The 27,744-nt window shown below is 37.5% G+C and overlaps 1 protein-coding gene across 1 annotated transcript in view; it reads right to left on the reverse strand.

Moving 5' to 3' along the window:
- The window catches only part of SOX5 (SRY-box transcription factor 5), a 980,574-nt gene that overhangs the window by 929,943 nt on the left and 22,887 nt on the right, over positions 1-27,744 (reverse strand). The gene's annotated exons all lie outside the window — the stretch shown is intronic.

Raw genomic sequence — 27,744 nt, forward strand, 5'->3', positions numbered from 1 at the left:
TAGTATAATTAATAAACGTCATTCTAGTTTCGGTGGTATTTCTAAAATAACCAGTACTTAAACTGGCTTTGTAATATAAAAACTTAACTGTTAAATCATGCCCCCTGAAACATGGTAGTTATATACTGTAAACAGTTCTCTTCTTACCACACATATAAGTACCACTAATAAAACTGTTTATGCCTTTGAACTGATACTTAAACAGCATATATCCTCTACCAACTCTATGTTTTCAAATAAGTAATTAGTCACTGTAAGAGATTAGATCATTTTAAAACTGTAATGTGAATGTGGTTGAAAATCACATACATAGGCTCATTTATGTTCATATATTCCATTTGCATAGTAGCACCTTTTATTGTCTTCTCATGTTCTAGAGAGTAGGATTTTTATTCTTTGTTAAACTGTGCCTAATATGTAAATAATAAATTAAAATACCTACATAAAAATTGATTGGACTACCATGTATTTTTTTTTGTAATTACATGTTCTTAGTTGACAAGATAAAAATTCTGCTTTATGGAAGAGATCCAACCAGGAAAAGTGGGGAAAAAATCATAAAAGTATAAAATAAATATGTCGCAACCCTTAAAAAATGATTCAATCAGTGATAAGCAATGGATTAAACCCTTAGTTGCACAATGATTTATGATGAATTTTATAAAGAATAGATGAGGCTGTCACCTTTTGAAGCCTCTGATCAATCTTATCCCAGATAGATAGATAGATTTTAGAAAGATGATGATAGATAGATAGATAGATAGATAGATAGATAGATAGAAAGAAAGAAAGAAAGAAAGAAAGAAAGAAAGAAAGAAAGAAAGAAAGAAAGAAAGAAAGAAAGAAAGAAAGAAAATGGAAACTGAATTTAACAAAAACCCTAGAATTAATGCTTATTTATAGGAAGTATAGTGGATATAGAAACAAGTAACATCACAAGAAGACAATAAATAAGTACATACTATGGAATATTCTATAAGACAACTGACCTGGTTTTTACAACAAGAAAATACCATTAATAAAAGAGGGGAGTGGGAACTGTTTTCGATCAAAGAAAATGAGAGACTTAATCAAACTTCATATGTGGTACTTATTTGGATCATGATTTAAACAATCTAATTATAAAAAGATTTTTTGCAACAACTTGGAAATTTTCATTATGTTCAGGGAATTAGATAATCCCAAGGCATTATTGTCAATTTTGATAATGACTTTGTTGTTAGGTATGAAAATGTCCACACTTTTGAAGCTGCATATTGAAGTAGGGGTGAAGCTGTGTGGTGTCTTAGATTTGTGTTTAAGTACTTCTGCAAAGGAAAAAAAGGAGGATGATAAATGAACCAGGGTATCAAAACCTGAATGTTTTATATAGGCATTCTTTGTATATTTCCCTCTCCTTTTGTGATTATTTGAAATTTTTCATAATCATTTTTTTTAAGTTTAGCCTGTGATACAGAGTAGGGAGGCATGAGCTGGGGGGGTGGGGTGGGGTCATGTAACAGGCAGAGAAAACAGCATAAGCAGAAACTGTAACTCAAGAAACAGCATGACATCATCAGAGCAACAAGCAATTGGGTATGAAGTGTAAGCAGTACAGGTAGGACCAGATCAAAACAACCTTGAGTGCAAGCTAAGGATCTCGGGCTTTACACTGTAGAATATGGGAAACCAAGCAAAGGTTTTAAGCAGAGACTTACAAAGTTAGATTACACTCTAGTCTAGACCATCATCCAGCAACCCTGTGCAATACAGGGCGGAAATAGGATCAGGCCTGGAGAAATGAAGTCCAGTTAGAAGCCCACTACAAAACTGAAAGCAATGGATGACAAAGGAGTAAAAGAGAGTCGGGGTAAAGTACAGGGGCCAGGGATTAGTCATTGGAAGGAGAAGAAACATCCAGAATCAAGGCTGACTTTCAACTTTCTGTAGAAGTGGCTAAGTGATTTTGACACTGAGACATGAAATTCAGAAGGAAAAGCATGTTTTGAAAAAAAAAATGGGAGTGAGGGGAAAAGGGAAATGATAAAAGTCCATGTAAGCTTGTCAAATTTGAAGTGTCTGGGAACATCTGAGCTAGTAATATGTGCACAGCCCAGGGCATTGATCGCAACCAGAACTACGGATTTAAGACTCCACAGAACTTGGGCAGCAGCTGAAACCCCAGGAATGGATAAGATTACTCACTCAGGGATCCAGGGCTTGTGTCTGTCATTATCTAGCATCTGGCACAGTATGTAGCATGGTGTGGGGCTCTCAGTAAGTACTAATAAATGGTAAATGAGATTGCCCAAGGAGAATATGGAGAGTGCAAAGGACAATGGACTAAAGGCAGACAGACTCTGGAGGCCCAATGTTAAGGAATGAAACCATAATGAGGTCCCTTGAAGGCAATAAAGAATAAAACTCAGACTAGAAGGATGTCAGAGACAACACAGCGATAGAAATGAAAAGAATAGAGAATTTCAAGAAAGGATACATGTTATAAGGTTTGGAAAAGACCCATTCACTGCACAAAATTGAGATGCCTGATGATCTTAGACTTCCTGAATCTCTGAGGCAAATGAGCTACTTTGCTCACCCTAAAAATAAAGATGGGTAGAGGCATGATGGCCAGGCAGTAGACAATGCCACTATTTGTGTGACCATGACCATGTCATTTACACTTTCTGAATGAAGCCTATGTATGATCTATAGGGCCTCTAAGGTTGCATTCAATTCTAAACATCGACAAAAGCAAATCCTTTGGTTTAAAATGTTCTGAAGATAGTAAGAGCCAAATACCCACTTTGAGATCTGTCATATTTTATGCCTGACTTCTGCTCTACTCACTCTCTTTCCTTTGCTTCATCCTCATTTTCTCTTCCACTTTTATTTTTTTTTAATAAGTGGTCTCTAAATTGCTTCTGGGTGCAAGTGATGACCTCATATAAACATAAAAATGACCATGACATTTATGGCAACAAATAAGAGACGACAGATGGAGGGATATGTCAGGCCCTGCATTTATTTATGCCAGTAGTTCACAAATATAAGAAATACTAATAAGTAAGTTCCTAAAGTATTTTGGCGGGATAAAGAGTAATTAATAGCAATTGCCCAAATACCATCGAGCCAACAAGTAATCATGGAAGTATATAGTACTGAATGTCCTGAGCTATGGGAAGTCAGAGATGCATTGATGTGGAGTGTGCTGCCTCTGGTCAGCAAGCTATAAACAGGCCCTCACTTTGATTTGCTCTGCACTTATGTATGGTGTCATGCTCTTGGCCCAGCAAATAACTGGAAAATTAGTTCATGTTACTCCAGCAAATCTGTTAACTTGAGTCTTATCTACACTCTTTCATTCTAATGATATTCTAACATTAAAGAACCAGAAGTCCATTTACAATCACAAAGACCAGACGTAGAATCTGTCACTCCTTCCCGATCTTACTTTCACTCATAAATGTTGAGAACATCGACCACAAAATATAGTTAAAAATTACCTGACTTCTTGTCACTGAATCTGCATTAATGTCATTTTAAGCATAAATAAGAAGAAACGTCATCTGATTAAGAAGTTTTATGCTTACTACATCAGAGAAATTATCCAAATAGACTGGAATCACTTTTTGCAAATTACTTGCATAATCAGGTAGCTACAGAAACAAGAGTATTTTCATGTCCATAATAGGCACTTGTGCATCTTACTATCTATAATCAAGACACAGGTAAGTAAGCACAGTGTGTTTTGGATGCAATCACAGAACACAGACTACAGATACACAAAGTAGGATATTCCACATAAGGATGATGGAGTGAATAGGAACATATCCATGGACCTTAATAGACGCTATGCATATGGCAGAGATATTTATCTGAGGCCTGGTTCTCTGTAACTCAATCAACTGGTTCCATTTTTTAAATTTTGAATGATCTTAAAAGAGTGTGCCCCAAAATGTTGATTAAGACAGATCAAATTAAATACCTAAAGGAGGGGATATTATATAGACATGAAGAGAATAACTGGGCAGAAAGTAAGGACCAGGTAGATAAGCAAATGATATGCAGATCACTGGCACCAGAAGTTGGATAAAATGATCAGGAACACGTGGACATATCTTTTTAAAAATGCACTTGCTTGGGCCACAGCCCCAGAAATTCTGATAGTGTTTGAATTCAGAATTCCACAGGTGAGTCTGATGATCAGCCAGGACTAAAGTCAAAGGGTCTAAGACACAGGTAGGAGATCTGAAGAGAGGGAGCACATGCCAGGTGCCAGCATAATTCTGAGGTGAGGACCTGGCCCAAACAAAAATCCCCTATGCACATGAACCTCAACCAGGAGCTGGTCCCAGGATATGAGCACTCACGGTGAGCAGCGAGGATTTCTGGCTGGAAGGAGGGATGAAAGAAGCAGCCAAGGACAACCTTTAGAATGCATTCCACTTTATTCACAAGCACACAAATCTTAGGTAGTTAAAACAAACTGCTTCATATGTGTCTGACTCTGTCTCCACCCTCAAAGAAAAAATTCCACTGACCTATACTTCATTTGAATAGGCTAGGTATAGAAGACATGCCATAAATTACTGTAACTACTTTGTTTCAAGTAAATCTCTAAACCACTCCTCCTACCTTTGCTCTCAGGCCTCCTCCCTGAAATCACATGAACCAGAAAGTTATTTTTTTTCCTTTTGAATTTTACTTTTAAAAAAATATATTTTTACTGTTTTCAGAAAGGAAGGGAGAGAGGTAGAAAGACATAAAAGCATCAATGATAAGAGAGACTCATTAATTGGCTGCCTCCTGCACACCCCTTACTGGAGATCTAGCCCTCAACCTGAGCATGTGCCCTGACAGAGAATCAAACAGTGACCTCCTGGTTCATAGGTAGATGCTCAACCACTGAACCACACCAGCTGGGCTGATTTTTGCTTTCAAAAATACAAATTTCATTTTAAATTCAATTTTAAAATTAATATAATGTTTAATTTCCCAAATTAACATTGATTTGGTCATTTGTTCATGTCCCATTTCACTTATTCACACCTCTTTCCCCATAACACCCAAGGTTCCATGATTATGTTAAATCTCTGTTAATTTATAAGGCATGAATATAGGGAATTACTGATGAGAAATGGTCGAAAATATTTAATTGCATCAATTTGATTTATTTCTAAAGATAATTAAAAACATTTATAAGTTTGCTTTTCAAAATCTTAATGGAATTAATTTAATAAACATTCATTGAGCACCTCTGATTTTTTTCATATGCAGTACTGTTTTTACGGTAATTGGCTCCCAGTTAATTAGTTTACATAAACACGTTAAAGAGGTTATACTTCACAGTGTACATAAGTTATAGCTAATGGAACAGGTGACTGAGTGTGGTATTTGGGGTTATTTCCATAAAAAATGAGAATCAAAAATAGGCCCTTAGGAAAGTATCTTCTCCCCCCCACCCCAATTTCATTTTGTATTGGTTTTAGGCATACAGCTTAGTTGCTAGACAGTCATATGTTTTACATAGTGTTCCCCTTGATATTGCCAGTACCCCAACTGGCACCACACATAGTTATCTAAATATTATTGACTATATTTCCTATTATTTGCTTACTTCCCAATGATTATTTTATAATTATCAGGTTTTTTTCCTTTTTATTGAATTTATTGGGGTGACACTGGTTACAAAACTATACAGGTTTCAGTTGCACAACACATCATCTGTATACTGTATTGTGTGTTCACTACCCCGAATCAAGCCTCCTTTCAACACCATTTATCCCCTCATATCCTCCTCCAGCTCACCTCTCCACCCTCGACAATCACCACACTGCTGGTTTGTGTAACTACCAACCTCAAACACCTCTGATTTTTATCATAAATTTCAGTGAGTGAGATACTCATTTCAAAGTTTGCGCAATAAAAACCACATTGAATTTATCACGGCAATATATTTTAACTGACAATCCATTATTGTGATGAAATCCAATGTGAGTCAATTATTGTTGAAAACAATGAGTACCACTACTTAAGTCTACATTCCAATCAGAAAGCAGAATAAATAAAAGAATCATAAGGAAAGAAATTTTAACTCTTAAAGATTTTGCAGTATTCAAGCAGGTTGACCTTCCAATCTACCAGAATTTCAGAAGCCGGAATCAATTCTAGGTAAAGTGATATTCTGTTCAGATGTCTTAGATTTGCCCAGCTTAAAAGCTGTCCTAAAATGCAGACACTTGATCTAGCTACTGGGATAGTAATCTACATAATTTAGGGAAGTTGCTAAGACTGACATAAACTGTAAATCCTTTTGGAAATTAACAACAGGATCCTATTTCCATCCTGTCTGTTTTCACCAGAAGTTTAACAACTGACTCTTATTTAATTTCCAGAGATCAAAGTTTAATAAAACTGAGAAATACTTAAGACAACTATAATACCTTTAACTAAATGGAAACAAGGTAGACATATGCTTCTTTTTACATTCTGTATTGTGACACAATACATACCTTGAGCACAGTTTAAAAGAAGAGATAGATAGTGTGGTACAAGAGAACGGGGTGTGAATTCCCTGGAAGCCATAAGAGATGGGTTCTAATCTTAACTTTGTTTCGAACTAAACAGAATTGCCTTGGGTAAGTCATTCAATAGCTCTAAAACTTAGTTTCTGCTTCTGTAAATTAAAGAATTTCATATCAGTTTATCTTTCAGGTCTTTCCCAAATCCTGGATCCCAGTGTACAGTTATCTCTATATTCAAGTAGAATCTGTTCAACCAAAGACTATAATCCATCCAGAGTCTTTTGTGTTTTCTTGATAGAAAAAAATATATATATCAGGTAACCTAATGAGGTTAATTTGAGCAACATTAGGAGTGGTTTTTAGGTATTTAGAAGCCCAGCATGGTTTCTTCTTATAGATGAAACCTCCATATTTAACTCAATACAAAGGCAAGGATTGTTGGTTTCACAAATGAGACCTCTTGTTTCTAACCCGACAAGTATTTCTTCTAACCAAGAAGCAGCCAAACACTAGGGAATAATTAAAGGGGTCTCCAATATATGTCTATGTTTTACGTCTCAGGCAAACTAGGAGTCAAATTCAGCCCACTGTGTTTCTTTATATACTTTTGTATTTATCTGGGAAAAGCACAAGAATGTTTGAAGGAGAAATGCTATAGCCACTCCCCACTCTGACTTTAATTACAGTCTTCAGGATTGCCACTGAGTTTGATGTTTGTTTTTTTCAAATGCCCCACTCATGTGCATATTATTTCCCTTGAAGCAAATTTCTCTTATCTTCTCAAATTGTCATGACAAGTTTGTGAAATGATAGAACTATACAATTTCAAAGACATGAAACCTTAAAGATTCCCTAAGACAATTCTTGTCCTAATATAAATGACCCACCCCTTTTTCTATAACAAGACTCTTTCTGCTTTACAAAGCAGTCCTCTCCATTGCTGGACAACTTTGTTTTTTGGAGGTTTTCCATTTCATCACATTAAAATGATCGTCATCTCTTTGTCTGGCAGTTCTTTGAGAGCAGCACAAGCAAGTATACTATCTCTTCCACATGCAAGATCTTCAAATATTTGAAGACAGTTATGGATGCCCCTAGTTAGGCCTCTGGACCTACTCAAGTTTGTCAATAGGGCATAGCAGCAATTAGCCATTTGTTTGTTTTTTAATAGTACCATCAAACCACTGCTTATTACCATTCAACCTTCACATTCTTGCCCTAGCCAATTTGGCTCAGTGGATAGAGGGTAGGCCTGTGAACTAAAGGGTCCTGGGTTTGATTCTGGTCAAGGGCATATGCTGGGGTTGTGGGCTCGATCCCCAGTAGGGGACATGCAGGAGGCAGCCAATCAATGATCCTCTCTCATCATTGATGTTTCTCTCTTTCTCCCCCTCTCCTTTCCTCTCTGAAATAAAAAATATATTTAAAAATAATAATAAATAAACAAACTTCACATTCTTTTTTTCCAAGGAACTACCTCAAGAGATCTCTACCATTTTAGCCTTACATACTACTTTTACATTTACCTAAATATTGAATCCTGATTATCTGATTGAATATATAAGCTACCCCTGCAAAATATGTCATATAATGTCTAGTAAGTTCCCTTTCACTGAGGTTGTCAATAAATACACAAAGACAAAGGCAAGATAAGAGTCCATATTCCATTAACACTGATCCATGAATCAATTGTCTATGAGTTCAGTTGTTCTACCTGCCAAAAATCTACCTAAATATCTCATGCTATTATTTACCCAACATTTTTTTCTCACAAAGATATGAGCAAGGTTTCTTTGTAAGTTAAAGTATACTTTTGTCTGGGACTGGAAGCTTGAATTCATTTTAAGAAGTTCATATTCTATTTTTTACCCCAGGCCGGCTTGCACTTCTACCTGCATACACTAAAGCTCCATTTTCCATTTTGGAAACAAAACAGGGGTGGAGGACTTCTTCCTTTGGTGTCAATTATTAATATCATAGTCCAGTGCTAACATAGTAGATTTTGAGAGCAAAAAAACTGGTACCTTTTTAGTACCCACAGTGCAAACAAGAGAATCTGCCATAGAAAAGGTTCCCACTAAATGTTTGTTGAATGCATGAATGAATGAAAAAATGACCATAATCATTAGCTCTCCTAGAGTTCCTGCCTTTCGTAATAAGTCCCTGATTTGTACCTGTTTTCTATCTTTGATACTTATTTCTTTAAATTCTGAATTTATCAAAGAGCTCCTGATATAGTTACACTTTTATTTAACTCCCTTCCCTTCACAGTAGGATAATTCTCAATTATATAGTCAGAATTACAATTGTAGAGCATCTCATTCTTCATGAGCTATATTTCTTCTTTATAATCTCTGTATATGGAATTATAAATCAAGCATCGTTCATGCTTAATTGGTATTTTCAGCATAATTTTTTGTTTCTTTCCCCATTCTTTATGCTTCAGCTTCAAAACATTTAGGCTCCTAACACTAGAAAAGATAAAAAATAATAATATAGATTTGTTCTTTTGTATCTTTAAAGCTTTTTTATTTTAGTTCCAATGCTTTCACTCCTTAAATTAATCTGTGGAATGATTTAAAATCTTAATACAACACAATAAACAAGGGAATAAAAATGTATTATAAGGAACTTAAATACCGTACCTAAAATATCCGTTAGCTTTCAAAAGTAGGCATATTATAACTTCTCCTTTAAAATAACACTTAGTCATTTAAACGATAATAATGCCTCCTTTATGTAGCAAGTGTTCTGCAGACCTCAGCCACCTGAAACAGTTGCAATATCTAGCTAGTTCTACCCCCTGTCTTGCTGCCCTTTGAAAACAGAGCAAACATCTTGAGCAGCAAATTAATAAAGTTTGAATAGCTTTTAAAAATGGCAATCTCCAAGAACACCTAAAATCATTCACAACACGACAGGACCGTGCAGCCCAATAAGAGGAGCAACATCGCTCTGATGACCACATTAACAGGCACTAAGCCCAGAAGCATGGAAAACTCAGTAGACAAAGGCAGAGAGGAGATAAGACAGGGGCGTGGGATGGGGAGAATGTAGCAAAAGAGAGAAGCAGAGGAAGTTAAATGCAATCATTGTAAGCAGATAGCAGAAGCGGGGATGGGGGAAGAGCCATATACTCTTTGCAGTGGTCCTTGAGGATCTCAAGAAATGGTAGTGTGGGAGAATAATTCATGCCCTGAATGATTACCCTGGACCACCACAGGATGTTTCATCCTGACCAAGGATGTCATCTAATCAAAACTAAAACACTTTCCAGCCAAGAAAGCGTATTTCTATGTGTTTGTTTGTTTGTTTGTTTGTTGTTGTTGGTTTTTTTTACCATCTCCAAACCCAGGTTTAGAAATCAGCAATAGGTCGGTAAGCTTATATGTGTATCACAACTCTCTCAGCCAAACACTAAAAAGCTGTCTTTTATCAGGACTCAAAAATTAATAACAAAAAAAGGGAAGAAACTGTATGGCTACAAAAGTCTTGAAATGTTATTTATCCCAATTACCATTATGTTCAAGTAGAAAACCACTCTGAATTCACCTCAGTGAAGAGAAAATTTAGACTTCACATATAGAACAAAGTGCAATTTAGTATTTTGCATCTGTTGCAGAATCAGTTTCTCACAAGTTTCAGGGTTGTTTTATATACAACTTATTGATCCCAAATTTTATTAATCAGTTTTAAAGAAACCTGATTCTAAATCTGCTTGGAAAAGCTCCATGTAAAAGCTCAAATTCGCCCAAAATTACTTAATCAGAAAATGTGGGGGAAAAAGAAGTGATAAGAAACTAAAAGGTAGTTTTTCTTTCCTCCAGAAAATACAGAGAATCACTCATATCCCAGCCAAATATATTTAGAATATTGGCAGCTCAAATTGGCATGATTGACACTAGTTAATAACACTAGAAACAAACCCAGAGCTTGGGAAAATTGTTAGCATAAGCAGTTTTGTGATCCACTTTTCCCCTCTGTGAAACAGGTAAAAGAAAGCTCAAACTTATCACACATAGTCATTTACATACAGTATCATTTTTTGGAATTTTCCAAGGTGTTAATTAAAGTTTTAATGAATGTTAATCATCTTCAATTTCATTGGCAATCTCTGTTCAACCATATGCTTCTCCTTTACACCTGAAAGTTTTTTTTAATAAACATTACTTTAAATTGTTTTACTTCCTTAATATGATATTTATATTAATGTTTAGGAAATAACATTTCTGCAGCTTATACAGAAATGTTCTATAGTTCTCGTATGTGTTTCTAACTTCTTTAAGTAAGGTATGAGGATATAGGATTTGCATAATCATTATATTTCCAAGAGACAATCTAAAAAATCTTTAATTCTTTTTTTTATCTTTATTCTTTCAAAGTTAAACTGATTTTATGCACAGGAAACAAGGCTGAGCTAGAAAACTGAACATGGCATTGCATTCTAGACCTCTAGAAATGAAATTCTATCTCATTAAATCATTGTACAACATTTTCTACTCAAATTTTTCTCTAGTTCTAGAGAATGTTCTCATATTCAGTCATTCATTCATTCATTTAAAAATATTTACTGACTAGAGGCCTGGTGCACAACATTCATGAACTGGGGGTGGGGGGGGTGGGGGGGGGAAGGTCCCTCAGGCTGGCCTATGCCCTCTCACAGTTCGGGACCCCTCAGGGGAAGCCGGCAGGCGGACATCCCTCAAGGGGACCTTAGCACTGCCCTGGAGGCGGGAGAGGCTCCGCTGCCACCCCTGTGCTCACCAGCCATGAGTCCAGCTTCTGGCTGAGCAACACCCCCTATGGGAGTGCACTGACCACCAGGGGGCAGCTCTTGCATTGAGCATCTGCCCCCTGTTGGTCAGTGCGCATCATAGTGACCAGTCTTTCTGCCATTTGGTCTATTTGCATATTAGCCTTTTATTATATAGGATAAGTCTCCTAAGGTCTCTTCTTGAAGAGCTTACATTCTAGTTGAGCAAGGCAGGAAAATTAAGAAAACATATAGCAAATTTAAAACGGTAATAAGAGCTAAGGAAAAAAACAAAGCAAGAAGCAGCAAAGGGGAAGAGGCAGTGCATGTGTGTTCTTGGAGAGGGGTGGAAAGGATGATGAAATTTTGGACAGGTGGTCAGGAAAGAACGCATTTGAATAAAGACATAAAGAAGGAGAGGGAGCAAGTCCTATAGATACCAGGAGCAAAAGCAACTAGTGCCGAAACTGGGGTGGGAAGATGCAGAGAGAGTTGCAAGAACCTCAAGTATAGATGGGGCTGTAAACAAAAGGGAAGGTACTTGGCTATGAGGTCAGAGACATAAGGAAATAACAAATTGTTAAGGCCTTATAGGCCATTATATTAACACTAGAGGCCCGGTGCACAAATTTGTGCACAGGTGGAGTCCCTCGGGGTGGCCTGCGGGAATCAGGCTGAAACCTGCTGTCCAATGCCGCCTGCAGTTCCTACGTGCTGCTCCTGCTCATCCTGGCCCCACTGGGCCTGCTGCAGGCTCGCGCCCAATCAGTCCTGATCTGTGAAAGCTGGCGCCACCACAGCAGCACTCACCAGCCATGAGCCCTGCGTCTGGCACCCTCCTGAGGGGAGTGGCCTGCGGGATCGGGCCGAAACCGGCTCTCCGACATCCCCCAAGGAGTCCTGGATTGCGAGAGGGTACAGGCCAGGCCAAGGGACCCCACCAGTGCATGATCAGGGTGGGGAAGGACCACAGGAGGGCTCCAGGGCATGTCCGGCCCCATCTCGCCCAGTCCCAATCAGCCAGACCCCAGCAGCAAGCTAACCTACTGGTTGGAGCATCTACCCCCTGGTGGTCAGTGCACATCATAGCAACTGGTTGACCAGTCGGCTGCCTGCCCCCTGTGTGCACGTCCTAGCAAGCAGTTGAGCAGCCTTAGCATATCATTTGCATATTATGCTTTGATTGGTTGAACAGTTGACCAGTCACCAGATGACCAGACACTTAGCATATTAGGCTTTTATTACATAGGATAGCTATTGATCCATGAGAAAAGTGAAACCATTGGAGGCTTTGAACAGAAGAGTAAGATGATCTGTGTGCATTTTAACATTGTCATTTTGGCTATGTGTTAAAAATTGGCTAGAGATGAACCATCATGGTGACAAAGGGACACCAATTAGGGGGCCATAGAAATAATCCAAATGATATCATATCTTGATATCATATCTTGAACTGTGGTGGTAGCTAAGGAAGTGATAAGAGGCTATCTGAATTTGGGTATACTTTGAAGGTAGAGAAGACAGACTTTCCAGGAGACTAGACTATTAAAGAGTGGCATTAAGAATGATGAAGAATTTTCAACTAAAGGATGGAGTTGCTATAACTAAGGTGAGAAAGACTGTAGGGAAAGAAGGGGTGTAGGGTGAGCGATCAGGAGCTCATTTTTGTAACTATTATATTAAATTGCCGATTAGACATTCAGGGGGAGATGTCAAGTAAGCAATGGATAGGTGAGTTTAAATTTCAGGAAGGAGATCTAGGCTCTAGATGTATATTTAGAAGCCCTCAGAATATGTGTGGCATTTGGAGCCATTAGACTGGGTGACGACTTTTTTACTTCAATAGAAAAGAGATGAGGTGCAAGATCTAAGCCCTAAGACATGCCAATGTTTAGAGATTATGGTAGTAAAGAGGAACCAATAAAGAAAAGTGGCAGCTAGTAGGTAGAAGGAAAGTTAAAAAAAAAAAATGGAAACCCAATGGAAAATGTGTTATGAGGCAACAAGAGTAAATAACAGTCTACAATGCTGCTGATGCAACAAGTAAGGTGAGGCCTGACAACTGATCATTGACATAGCAACATTGAGGCCACTGTTGATTGCATGAAGAGTAGTTTCAGTGGCTTCATAAAGTCAAACGTCTCTTTGGAGTGGTTTCAAAGGGAAAATTTGGAGAGAATTTATACAACTTGTCAAGGGATTCTTTAAGTAGACGAAGACAAATGTGGAGCAGCTGGAGAGAAGTGGCATCAAAAGAGTGTTTTTCTTCTTTTTTTATTTATAGTTTTCTTTTTTAAAATATTTTATTGATTTTTTTACAGAGAGAAAGGAAGAAAGATAGAGAGTTAGAAACATCGATCAGCTGCCTCCTGGACACCCCCTCCTCCTACTGGGGATGTGCCCTCAACCAAGGTACATGCCCTTGACTGGAATCCAACCTGGGACCCTTCAGTCTGCAGGCTGACACTCTATCCACTGAGCCAAAACGGTTAGGGCTCTTTTTCTTCTTAAAATGGAAGAAATAATAAGTTGCTAGGTTGATGGGAAAGATAGAGAGGGAAAATTTGATGATGCAGGAGAGAGAAACTTGGGTGAGTGGAGCAATGCATCAGCAGGCAGAGGGACTAGACCAGTGGTTCTCAACCTTCCTAATGCCGCGACCCTTTAATACAGTTCCTCATGTTGTGGTGGCCCCAACCATAAAATTATTTTCATTGCTACTTCATAACTATAATTTGCTACTGTTATGAATCATAATGTAAATATCTGATATGCAGGATGTATTTTCATTGTCACAAATTGAACATAATTAAAGCATAGTGATTAATCACAAAAACAATATGTAATTATATATGTGTTTTCCGATGGTCTTAGGTGACTCCTGTGAATGGGTCGTTCGACCCCCAAAGGGGTCGCGACCCACAGGTTGAGAACCGCTGGACTAGACGGTAGGATCTTGGGCACTAGTGGAAGAGTTAGCCGTTACTAGGATCACCAAAAGTTTATACATCGGAACAGGAGAAGGCAGAGTACATGCAGGTAGGTGCACAGCTGTGGTGAGAGAAATTTCAAGAAGTCCTCTTTCCTATTCCTTTGATTTTCTAGAAGAAATAGGAAGCAAGATCATGAACTGGGAGTGCAGACGGGAGAGGAGGCATGACAAGGATAACAAGTGTGAGAAGAAAGGAGAAAACTGGGCTCTCTCCAACCAGAACAAGCTAGGCTCGCTCCCACTGGGCCTCAGAGCCTGGTATTACTGTTCCTGACGATCACACAGATTCTTTCTTCTCAGAGTTCAGGTCTCATCTGTGATGTCATCTTCTTCCCTGGCCACCCCAAACAAAGCAGATCCTGAGAACTATTCCCTATTATATTATGCTATGTATTCTTCTTCATATGAAATTACCTTATTTCTTTATTTATACTGTATTTTTTATCATGCACACTAGATTTTAAGCTCCTTGAAGGCAAGAGCTATTTTGTTCAGTGCTTTATCCCACTGCCCAAAAGAGTCATGGCACACAGTAGCTACTCGATTCACCCCGCCATGGGCTACATTTGCCAGGGGCGTGGGGGGGGGGGGGTCGCATTAACTTCCCCAGAGAAATGTTGTCTACATGGGACATCTGCTTAGAGTAGGTTTCTCTCTATGCTGTGATTCCAAATGCACATAACCCACATAAAGGATCTGAAGACAGGTGAAAATAAATAGAGTTCTATTTTTGTTATTATAATCCTTGAACAGTTAGTTAAAACTTGCTGCATCAATGTCCTTGCTGAAACTACCTACAAGAACACAAAAACTGGTTGTAACCTGGCTTGGGACATGGCTTGATCTAAGCTTTAGATATGACACAACTACAACAATTTAGTTTTCAAAGTCTACAAAAAAATAAAATGACCGGTAATGGGGACTCTGCTCCTATATTTCATTTTCTCTACTGTAGATTCTGTTTGTCTCTTTAAGTGTTGGCAAATATAATCTAAAGAAAATCAAGAAAGTTTTGACATTCTGCAAGAAGCTAACATCTCATTACATTCAATCATCGAGGTCCATCTCTGCACTCTGGACCAGCTGGGGGGATACGTTCAGATAAGCATTTAACCAACCCCTGAATGTCCTGCTGATTTCTTATGGAAAAACCACAACTATTTTTCCCCTTGAGAGAGAGTGAGTAACCACAAGTTGTAATAAGTGTAAATGTCAATTATTTTACAAAAGGTGAATTAAGTCTACATGATTTTTAAAAGCTACTTTTTCTTTGAGGCACATGACTTATTTGATTTAAACTAGCAAAACATGTGTTTACAAAGAGCAATCTTCATCACATACTTCCATATATATATACGCATGTTTAACAATTTTTATTTTTTGTTTTATTTCAGCGCAAAACACAGGGAAAGAATAACCTCCTTATGGCTTATTATGCAGCATTTTTATGAGAAGAAAGCGAACAAATTCGAGGGACACTGTGTTAATGTAAGCCGTGACCAACATGCTCTCTTCATAGCCATTTCTCAGGATCTCATTTACACAAAGTGGCAGCGTCGGCTCTGCTGGTTTTGAACTGAACATCCCCTTTTATGGAAAATATCAACAGGGATTTTTTTTTTCATGGCTGGAGGTCTTTTCCTCATCTAAATATTAAAGTCTGACAAGTCTTTCCAACTTACTACTTATATAATCTTGCTCGCTACTTGTTAATTAGTAGCGGGGTGATAACTATTAAAAGTTGAAAGAGTTTCCTGGTGGTTGCAACAAGTTTCAACATGAACCCAAGCTTTGGCAATAACCACAAGGGGAAAAAGAAAGCAAAAGGAAAATTCCTCTCCAGAGTCCTTCATTTCTGAGAGAAGGGTAAATGCTACTGACATTACATCACTCTCACTTGAAAGACTTCTCAATGCCAAAGGAGGCCAAATGGTAGACCTGGTCATGTCCAGCGTGCAACATGCAGCTCAGCGTGGAAGCCAGGAGACCTGGGTTCTGTGACTAAGTCTCCTGCATCCCTGTGTGACCTTAAGCCTCCAGCATCCCTGGATCTCAATTTCCTCCGGTGGGTTTGGAGGCAGGATGATAGGCTACGGAGCAGTGTCCCCATTCTAAAACTCTATTTCTACCACCCAATTAAAATTCTCGAAGAAACTTTTTCAAAACACACCTGAAAGCCTGGGCATTCCAGTTTCTCTCTTTTAACAAGCAAATAGTCAGTGTTTTGATAGCTAGTATAAATATGCCACTTTTCAATTTTAGAATATGTGTGTGTGTGTGTGTGTGTGTGTGTGTGTGTGTGTGTGTGTGTGTATATATATATATATATATATATATAATCATTTACTTCTGTGAGCAGTTTTGTGAGTTATGTTATCACTATTTCTTTGACAGGTTAGGAAAGAAAAAAGAATGAAGGAGAAAAGAAGATGAAGTAACTTGCCTAAGGTCAGAATGAAGGTGCCACAACACGGAGTTATTTGGCCCTAACCCTTCATTTAGAATTGCAACTTTTCAGTACAAGCCCACAGCTAAAGGCCAATTACTACATAGAAAATAGAAACACGCAGCTAATATGGGGGGGAGGGGACACCCTCTGAGACAAGATTACAAATGTCTCCTATGAACTCAAATAATATATCATATTATCACCTAGGGTCCTCCCCCCACCACCACCACCATTTAATTCACCATTCTTCAGAGAAGTCAGTCTAAAATAAATTTGTCTGCAGCGGCAAATCTCCTAAAACAAATATTAAACACAGCTACTGGGAGGCTTGTAGCATGTTATCAAAATAATGAAATATAAATACTCAATTTATATACCACATGCCTATTAACAAAGAAAAAAAATATACACATCATTCCCTAGGCCTGAACTAAACTTTATATTTCCATTACTCAAGAAAAAGAACAAAACAACAAGTAGACTCTCAGGAGATTTCAAGCATAAAGGTCATGGTAGGTGCTGTCGGCACTCAGCGGTACCATCAGAAACCGTATTCCAAACTGCAGAATGACTAACATGAACATAACCCAAAAGCAGATCCTGTTTTTTCCAGAGATTATAACTTGTACGACTAGTGTCATTCCAGTTGAGAAATGATAAAGTTTGAACTTCATCTAAATGCATATGACATAAAAAAAAAATCATAAACCCATCAACCAAAAAAAACTGCAACTCTAGCTGCAGCACTTTCTGCTCTGTGTTTCACCAAAGCAAGGAATGAACAACAAACATCTATTTGATTATTGCAGTTACAAAATGTGTTCATATGACTGACATATTCCACTCTTGCTAAAAACCTAGGAGTTAGATCCAATTGTATAAACAAGGAAAGGGCAAGTCAGAGAAATGCCGTGACCTGAGTACAGAAACCCAGGTCAGAGCTTTAGATCCTCGGCCTGCCATGCTATTCCCAAAGTGACAATACAAAACTGGGTGGGGTGTGTTATGGGGCTGGTGGGTACATACAGTTAAGCCACTCCGAACAAGGAAAAGTTTTATAAGGATAATATTTGGAATTTTCCTAGAAAGCCAATTTTTTTTTTTAAATTTTGAAAGCCAATATTTATTAAGGCCAATATTTATCCAACATGCAATAAGAGCTAGCTTAGGGATTTAAAGTACAAAAAATCAGAAAGAAAGTATGTAGGAACAGAGGGAGGATAAATGTCCTCACTTAGCTAAGTGACGGATTGTGGCAGCAGCAGGCAATTGTACAGAGTAAAGAGTGAGATTTCAAAAGTTGAAAAGGAAATATGTTATTGAAATTTAGACAGAAATATTAAGATAAAGAAAACTGTTAAAATCTATTAAAACTGCCAGGATTCCATGAGACTTTGAAAGGTTTATCTCTGCTAACTCACTGCATTAGTATGGATGTAACAAAAATTATTTACAGAGCCTAATCCAACTTAATTCAAATTTTAAAAAAAAGAAAAGATTCCTCATCCAAACTAATCCAAGCCTTATCTTTAGTATTAATTTGAATTTCCCCCTTTAGTCAAGTCACTAGGGGAAAAGTGTTCTATTTCATAATCCTCCTCAAAAAATGCAAATTCCTTAAGTAGTATGAGTTTTCAAATTATCTGCAGTAAGATGAACTAGTACTCAACTATTTTCTCATTATCCAGCATCCTTGTTGCATCTTCTCTTGTTTCTATCAACCCTCCTAATATTATTCCTGGCAGTGGAACATTCCAAGGAACTTTGGGGCTACCACAATGAACAAGGCGGTATCTGAGCTCCACGGCAAAATGGAAATCATATGACCTGGAGGTTAGTCACTTTCCTTTTAAATAAATCTCCAAAATCATGGTCTTTTCAATTTTATTACTGTTGACATTAGTCATGAAACTATGTGCATATATGTGTGTATATAATTGTGTATGTTTCTTACTCTTTATCTATGAAAATGAACTATTTGCAAGCAACCACACCAGTCTACAAGTGGCCAGACTGGTCTTGACAAGACAACAAATAAACTCAAATGAAGAAACTTCCTGAAATAAATTTTATTATTATGAAAATTGGAGTGACCTCTGACCTAGAATACTAAGCAGAAAAAAAAATCTACATTTAAGATACTTAAAACTCTGGAAATACTTAATAATCTGAAAAAAGTAACCTGAAAAACTGAAAAGACAACAAAATTATTTTTCCATGTCAACAAGTAGGCTCAGAATTATTGGTTTTGAAAGACTGTGCATTTTTCATAATTTAGAAAGCGCAGGCCCACCAATCTAAAAATGGACATTAAAAATAAAAAAATGGACATAGTTTTACATGTCAGTTATAACACATGAACACAAAAAGATAAAATCTATTGTGATGAAAGAAGGTATAACTATAATGTAACGTATTTTAAATCTATTTTAAACCTTTACAGACAAATAAGTGGTCCTCCAAAGAACTGAACTTAAGAAATGACAAACTCCTCTCCCTGATGCTACTATTGCTTAAGACCCTTTTGGAGCAACTGTTCTGTAATCCTCCCATTTATGATTGGCCTGAGAAAACAGACCGGCCACTGGAGTTCCACAGTGCGTGCTACTCTCTGCTCCCACCTCCCTTTTGACTACCTGCCTGTTTTAAACCAGACTTGGCTCAAATACATCTTTTGACTATTTTGAAATAAATATAAAGCCTTTCTTCAGGGTTAGCAAATTTTCCCACTGAAGTTATCAAAAAGAGGATGCCTCAGGCTCTATGGCAGCTGTAAAGAAGGCAGTGAAAGACCTTGAAAGTGATTACTCTGAATTACATTCAAACCTCTTCCTATAAAAAAAAAAAAGGTTATTTTTTAAAACATTGAATGACTTTCTAGTCATCTGACTTAAAATGTATCTTAATCAATAAAAATTATAAACAAAACATTTTCCAGCATTTCATGTTCCCCAGACATATACACTGAGAGTCAATGTTTTGTTCTGTTTTGTTTTTAATTGGGGGGGAAAATAACCAATATTAGCACGAGGATACTTTTGTGCAGAGGAACTATTTAAATTGGCAATAAAAGTTGGACAAAGTGGTCAACTTTGTTAAGCCTACTGGGAGGAACTATCCAATGAAAGTAGAAGGAATACAGCTTGTTAGAACAGAAGTCAATTGGACACTTTTCTTCCCTCTATTTCAGAAAAGCATCCATTTAAGTTTGGACTCTTATCTGCCTCTCTAATACTTATTTTATCTCTCTTTCTCTGACAAACTCTTATTACTGCAGACAACCAAAATATCTAGGTTTTGGTGTGTGCTTATCCTTCCTTATCTGTCCTATTTTGAGGTCTGGCTACTTGAAATTCAATACATTTGGAACTATATTTAGATTTAGAAGTGTGGGGTTTTTTTAAATTTATTGCCTTCCCAATATTCAGACATGACCCCAACAAGTACGTGAAGACCAATAGGGAAGTAGAAAATAATATACTGATGTAGGCAGAAAAATATATCAGTCAGATTTTGCATCAAATTCATATTTCTTCCAGATTCCCAATGAATATGGATACTATTAAAAGTGCCATTTTATCTGGATGCATAATTACAGGCTTGCTGAAAAGAGAAGATGAAAGATGGTTTAAAATATTATTAAGTGGGTACACTTTACATTTGCAGTGATATCATTTAGCTCAGGGGAACGTCTAAAGCCTGGGAAATCATTGGTCTGGCCCTGCTAAGGTATTAGGGATGAGTTAATTAACTGTTTGGCCAAATATGGCAGCTAATTTTTAAGTTGATAATTTTGTATGGCCTGCGAACAATGCTATATCCAAAGGGTTCTAGGCAGAAAAAAAAAAGGTTTCCCAACTCTGATGTATCTGAATCAAATTCACCAATAATCTCTAGTAAAATAGATAAATTCCATAAGACTGGTTGTAAATAAAAGAGATTGCTGATAAAAATGTCATTATCTTTTGAGGTAACTTCATATTCTTTTCCACAGTGGCTACACCAATCTGCATTCCTACCAACAGTGCATGAGGGTTCCCTTTTCTCCACATCCTTGCCAGCCATTCTGACAGGTGTGAGGTGATATCTCATTGTAGTTTTAATTTGCATCTCTCTGATGACTAGTGACATTGAACATCTTTTCATATGTCTATTGGCCATCTGTATGTCCTCTATGGAGAGGTGTCTATTTAGGTCCTCTGCCCATTTTTTAATTGGATTGTTTGTTTTTTGGCTTTTTTTTTGGAATTGAGTTTTATAAGTTTTTTATAAATTTTGGGTATTAACCCTTTATCAGATGTATATTTGGCAAATACGTTCTCTCATTCAGTGGGTTGTCTTTTCATTTTGTTGATGGTTTCCTTTATCATGCAAAAACTTTTTTAGTTTAATGTATTCCCTTTATTTTTTCTTTTGTTTCTCTTGACCAAAGATAGATAGATAGATTATATATATATATATATATATATATATATATATATATATATAGACATATTGCTATGAAAAATGACCAAGAATTACAAATGGAACTCCCTTTTGACTCAGCAACTCCACTTCTGGGAATATATCCTTAGAAACAGAAAATACTAATTTAAAAGAATATATACACCTCTTTGTTCATTGCAGCATTATTTACAATACCCAATATTTGGGAGCAGCCCAAGTGCCCATGAGTAGATGAGTACATACAAAAGCTGTAGTACATTTACACAGTGGAATAAGACTCAGACATAAAAAAGGAGGAATCTTACCTTTTGCAACAGCATGGATGGACCTAGAGAACATTATGGTAAACGAAATAAGAAAGTCAGAGAAAGACAAGTATGATTTCCCTTATATGTGGAATCTAATGAACAAGATAAACTAACAAATAAAGTAGAAGCAGACTCATAGAGACAAAGAACAGATTGTCAGCTGTCTAAGGGATAGGGAGTTGGTGAGCTGGGTGAAAAAGGTGAAGGAATTAAGCCAAAAAACAAACAAACAACAACAACAACAACAACAAAAAACACTCCATAGACACAGACAATACTATGGTGATTACCAGAATGAAAAGGGGGGTAAGAGAGGTAGAAAAGGGTGAAGGGGGGATAACTGGTGATGCAAGGAGCCTTCAATTGGGGTGGTTGAACATACAATACAATACGTAGATGATGTATTATAAAATTATACACTTGGAACCTATATAATTTTATTAACCATTGTCACCCCAATAAATTTTTAAAGTATCATTATCAATAAAATGACTAAATAGTCCTTCAAACTAAGACTACCAATTTTTATATGTTCTAACTCCAAATCTGTTCCTAAATGGTTTCATAAGGAAATAAAAAGTGGTCATGTGTAAAAGCGCTGGATTTGGAGAGCACTAAATTATTTATAGTTTTCAAAGCAAACTTTCTAAAATGAGTGTACTAGTAGCTAACCAAAAGCCACATGACTTCAAACTATTGAAAAACCACCAGCAATCCTTTGAAAAGACAAGGCTTATAATTTCAATGAATACTTTTACTGTATTCTGCACTATATTACTAAGATTTTCATCATAGCATAACTTTTAAACCAATTATCATATAAAGTTTTAAATAAATTCTTTGTTTTCTTCATAACTGTGACATAGAGGTGTATTTCTAGGATTTTTTTCTTTCTTTCTCTTCCAAATTACTTTGTTTTTAAGACAATAAATCTGATATCCTCTTGCAATTAAATAGTGTCATTTCCATTTTGCAAGCAAGATGTCTGAGATAAAAAGATGAAGTGCCAATTCCTTAAGTGAATTAGAGTCACTGTTGACTTTAGAACTCAGAACCTCTCTATCTTAGATTTGGAAGCAATTTGATGCTTATAATTTGATGTTAATTTCTCATATACATAACACAGTTCTTGTTGCTACACGGAACACGGGCTCTTTATAACAAATACCCTACAGATCTTTAATTGGTAGTTAGGAAACATGCTTTTCCTAATCATCGGGTCTCTTTTAAATATTATATTTTTAAATACTCATTTAGGGAAACTAATGAGGTAAGATATGAGAGGGATAAAGAAGGTATGTTGTTTTCAAAATTAAAATTTTCAGGACATCAGTCCAGCAGGCATAAAACAACATAAAACAAATAACTAGATAATCAAACAATAAAATCAAACTAGAAATAATATGAAGGCTCTTTTAGAAACTATTATTGCACATATGCAATAATTACTTCCATCAGGAGTTTTATTATACATTTGTTTTTATGGAATCATAATGCATAAGTGCATGCTATTGTTTAAACACATTCACCACATACCCCATAACAGAATATGATGACAATATGTATTAAGGATAATACAGAAAATGCATTCTGTATTATGGTTCCATAATACAGCATGCAAATGGTTCTGACTAAGCAGACACAGGAGACGGTCGTTAGTGCACACGCTGTGAATGTATATTATGAATAATGCATAAAACTTGGCTAAATCCTAATGAGTCCATTGACATCCTATGGGGTCCAAAGGAGGCTCAGATCCCAAAGCATGGCCCTGGCACATTTCTACCCACCAATCATTATAAAAACCGGTACCATGTAAACAAAAGCCATTAAATGACACAAATGCACTCCCATTCTAGGTAACGGTTTTGAAATAAGCGCAAGAATTGGAAGAAACTTTGAAAAGAGAGCTAAAAGTCCATCTTACATCATCTCCCCACTTACAGATTTTCAAAATGATCCCTTGCAATTTAAATGGGACAAAAGCTGCGGTGGAAGGTTTAATGTTGTTTCTTTTCTCTGGTTTTCTTCAGGGAGCTGCTATTACAAGGAAGATCTGAGCAATCCCGAAGAAAAGTGACCACACTCTTTGACCACGGTGGTAGAGAGTCTTTCTGCTCTCAAAGAGTAACGTTTACAAAATGAATTGTAGTCGATTAAATAAGGAAATAGATATAATGTGTCTGAAAGCAGTCTTTATGGTAGAAACTCCTTAACATTCTAGTTCTATACAGCTTTTTAAAGAATAAAAAAAAAAAATGCCGTGAGCATGCTACTTGCAGCCATTTAAAAATATTCATTTTTTTCTAATAGCCATTAAAAAATGAGTCCTTGCCCTGACCGGTTTGGCTCAGTGATAGAGCGTCAGCCTTCGGACTGAGAGGTCCCGGGTTTGATTCCGGTCAAGGGCATCTACCTTGGTTGCGGGCACATACCCAGTAGGGAGTGTGCAGAAGGCAGCTGAATCGATGTTTCTCTCTCATCGATGTTTCTCTCTCATAGATGTTTCTAACTCTCTATCCCTCTCCCTTCCTCTATGTAAAAAAAAAAAAATCAATAAAATATATTTTTTAAAAAATGAGTCCTTGAAAGGAGAAACCCCTCCATGGGCCTGACCCCAAGATGAACACCTATAGGAACACGTTCAACGTGTTCACTGAGCCAGAAATGCAGAGCTGAGCAGGCTGTGCCTGAGATGCACAGATTAAGTATGTGGCGACGCCTGTGCACCCAAGCCTTTCCTTGGAGAGGGGCTGGGAAAGCCAGGACCACTGCTCCGTCCTGGCGCTCCCAGGGGCCGGTGGGAAACGGGCATTCTGAGAACGCATCCCCAGAGTACCACGAAGAGGCGGACAGGCAAGGGCTGGCCACTTGGGGAAGCAGCAGGCCAAGAAAAACCCTGCACGCTCAGAAAACATGCAAGAGCAAAATGTTGAAGTTCTGGGATGGAGTTCTTGACAATTTGCCCAGTTCCCTGAGGTTTTCCCATCCCTTTACCAGGTCTAACAACCAGGCATAGTCTAGGCAAAAGCCGAAGCTGGAGGCTACCATAGAGTTTAATACCTCCATCACTGAATTCTGAAATGTGAGTCGTATACCATCCCATATTTGGGCTAAACTCAGCTCCAGGCTTGGTTGTTCGTGGTAATTTAGCCTACAGGGTGTGAACAGGGGGCTCGCTGGGACAGCCCTTCTGTGAAATCTTATTGCCATATTTTCCCATCTCTCACTACCAGCACAGCCAGACATTCTAACTCTAAACATTTATGAAAAACAACCCTTCATACTCTATTTAAAGTACAAATACTCCTGGGTATAGTTAAGTAAGAACATTTATGATAAATTTGCATGTGCTTTCTTTTGTGAAAAGAACTGGGACAATAGAGGAGCCTAGTGTATTGAGGGCAGGCACTGGTGATTTAAAAATAGGGTGAAAGGTTAAAGATGGGACATGGTGGCAGACCAGCTTTGCTGGCTTTTCCGATTGGAATGACTCGGGCACCATCAGGGGTTCTGTGATGAGGGACTGAGACGTTCAACTGATTCCAAGTTTAAAACTTCCTTGGCACTGTATCATCATATTTGTATTTACGCCTGGGTAGGTGTGCCACAGTGTTGCTAGAGCATGAAGTATGAAAATCATACAAAAAATAAGCTACCTCTTGAAACCACTTCTGCTGTTTGCCATCCCGTTCTAAAATTTGCCTCGTACCAAGTACAATAGAACAAAGTTCGGCTCCTGGTACGACAGTTCCATAAAGCTATTCCCCCTTTGAAAATCGTCCTCCACCACAGCTTGGCCCAGCCACACGATAAGCGAGTGACAATTGCTTCCTCCCTGCCGTGTTTCGTCACCCCTCCCAGATGCCACCAAAAGAATCACAGAAAATCTCTCAGCAGCACTTTGCTTCTCAGCGGGAAGCTGCACTGTTTGTGATATCCATTTTGATACAAACCTAAATTAGGCCTCTGGAAATAGGTACTGCATAAGAAGCAGCATTTTGTGTCACCAAATTATTATTACAGGTTACTGTTAACCCTTGGAAGATAGAGGTGAGCTCTGCAGCTCCCCACTGAGGTGACTATTTGTCATGAAATCATAGGTCCCACCTCAAAAGATGTTTCAGGTGAGCGTGCAATGAGGCCAGCTATCTGGTTGACCTATAGGGTTCTGATAGCTGGTTTAAGTGGGAAGCTAAGGGCAAGGCCAGTTAAACAAAAGGACCAGCACAGCATGAGGAGCCAGCAGTCAGCACACGTTTAACAGCTGATAGAGATGTAGGGAAAAGAGACGGATCAGGACATGTTACTATCAGACAGATTTAAACCGCTCCTTTTTCAAAAGCTTTTTGCAAAGACAGGTAGAGGGGCAAAATTCAGAGCAACACCTTTTTTTTAAAAGGTCACATGATAAAACTATTAACTAGTCATGTTGAAATAATAAATTAGAATATTGAGTTTATTGATTTTTTAAGTATTTCTTCATATAGTTCAAATGGGAAATAAATTTTTGTTTTTGAACTTTCCTGATCAAACACTTAAACTTCTGGTCCATAATTGAGATTCAGAATTCTGTCTTATAATTATGGCACCAGTTCTTAAGATATTTATTATTATTATTATTTTATTTTGTAATATTTGATTCACTCTTGTTCTTCTTCCTTTACTACATTAAAATAAGCAGCATTCATAATGCTAACAATTATAAACATAACTGAATTCAAGATTCTAAATCTAAAACCACTTTCTATTAACCTATGTTAGTAAAGAAAACACAGAGAACATGTATGACATCTCACCTTTCAGCTCAACTTGGGTCATTTTCAGATTAAAAGTTGCATGAAAGTCATCATAAAGTGTCTTACAATATACATACAATAATATCTCATATAATAATAACTTGGCTTTTCCTTCTTCCTCACGTATTTTTATTCTGTTTTGGTAGAAAATTATCATATGTGCCTGGCTTATCTCATTAAAATAAACAGACATGACTGAGTTCATCTCTCTTGAGACACAGTAAACACAATGCAAAATGTATTTTCTCAAATTGGAATAACACATTTATTGAATAAATAACTGCATAATTAAAGCTTTTTTAAAGTGAGTATCGTAGGTTTGTGAGAAGAGCCACAGACTTACTCTGCAACTGGTATCATGGAGAATGAAGTAGCTGATAAGAACCACCAAAGTTTCATAAGGAGTTGAGCAGACTATGGATACCAGCCAAATTTCATAGCTACACGGAGTTTTTAGCTGAGTCTCTAGATTTGAAGGCAGAATAAATGTTCCTCTCCCCTTTCCTAGATGCACCCCATAAAATGATAGGCTCTTTTTAATGTCTCAGAATGTTGTGCAGGTCTCATTCTAGTCAGCAACAAGATCTTCAGACTGAAAAAATTGCCTACTCAACCACATTTAAGCTGCAGTATAGAACATCTAATCGTGAAAAGTACAAGAATCACACATTTCAGGGGGAGGCCGACAGAGGATCCCAATACAATCTCATTCAGGGAATTCTGACCAGCAATTACTTGGCATCCTCGGGACATCTAGATAGCATCTGAATGCCAGCTACTGAAATTAAATCTCCTAGGTTTCCACGGTCTAAAATAATTCCTCAATTCAAATATTCAACAGCATTACATCTGGTTCTAGTTAAAGCACCTTGCTGTTGACCAGGCACTTTCTTGAGTTCCTGCGGACTCTCTGTCATACTCCGTACGTACCTGTGCAGTCCATTCCCTGGGAAATTGCTTTTGCCATGCTTCCGCCTTAAAATATTCCTACGCCCATGCTGATGTTTGTATCTGTTCAGTTCAAATTTAGAGTCATTAGTACTTTTCCATGGTTACATTTCTTGTTCGGCTGATGTGTCCTTTTATTTATTTTGAAGTTTTCGATGTAAGACAACCAGGAATACCACCTTCTGAAATTACTACTGTCCTACCACCCTCCGATGGAACATTAGCGGGAAGCAATATTCTCCAAAGCTATGAAGCATAGACTGCCCTAAATTACATTGCAGTCACTGCCCTGAGCTCACACATTTTTGAATAGCAAGGCTCCCAGGGATCTCTCTGTACTGACTGCATTTACTGCTTTGAAATATTTTTAACCCAGACGCTGAAGTGCCAGCCTTGCAGTTCCTCATGCTAATCCCAGCCTGGGTGGCTGTTCTGAAGGGAAAGCATTCAAAACATTGTAACAGTGCATCAACTTTGACCCTTTTCACTTAAACATGAGACTCTTTAAAAAAAAGTCTGAATTCCAGAGGGAATCACTGAACT

Source organism: Myotis daubentonii, chromosome 2 (assembly GCF_963259705.1).
Source record: "Myotis daubentonii chromosome 2, mMyoDau2.1, whole genome shotgun sequence".
In the NCBI taxonomy this organism is placed as follows: domain Eukaryota; kingdom Metazoa; phylum Chordata; class Mammalia; order Chiroptera; family Vespertilionidae; genus Myotis; species Myotis daubentonii.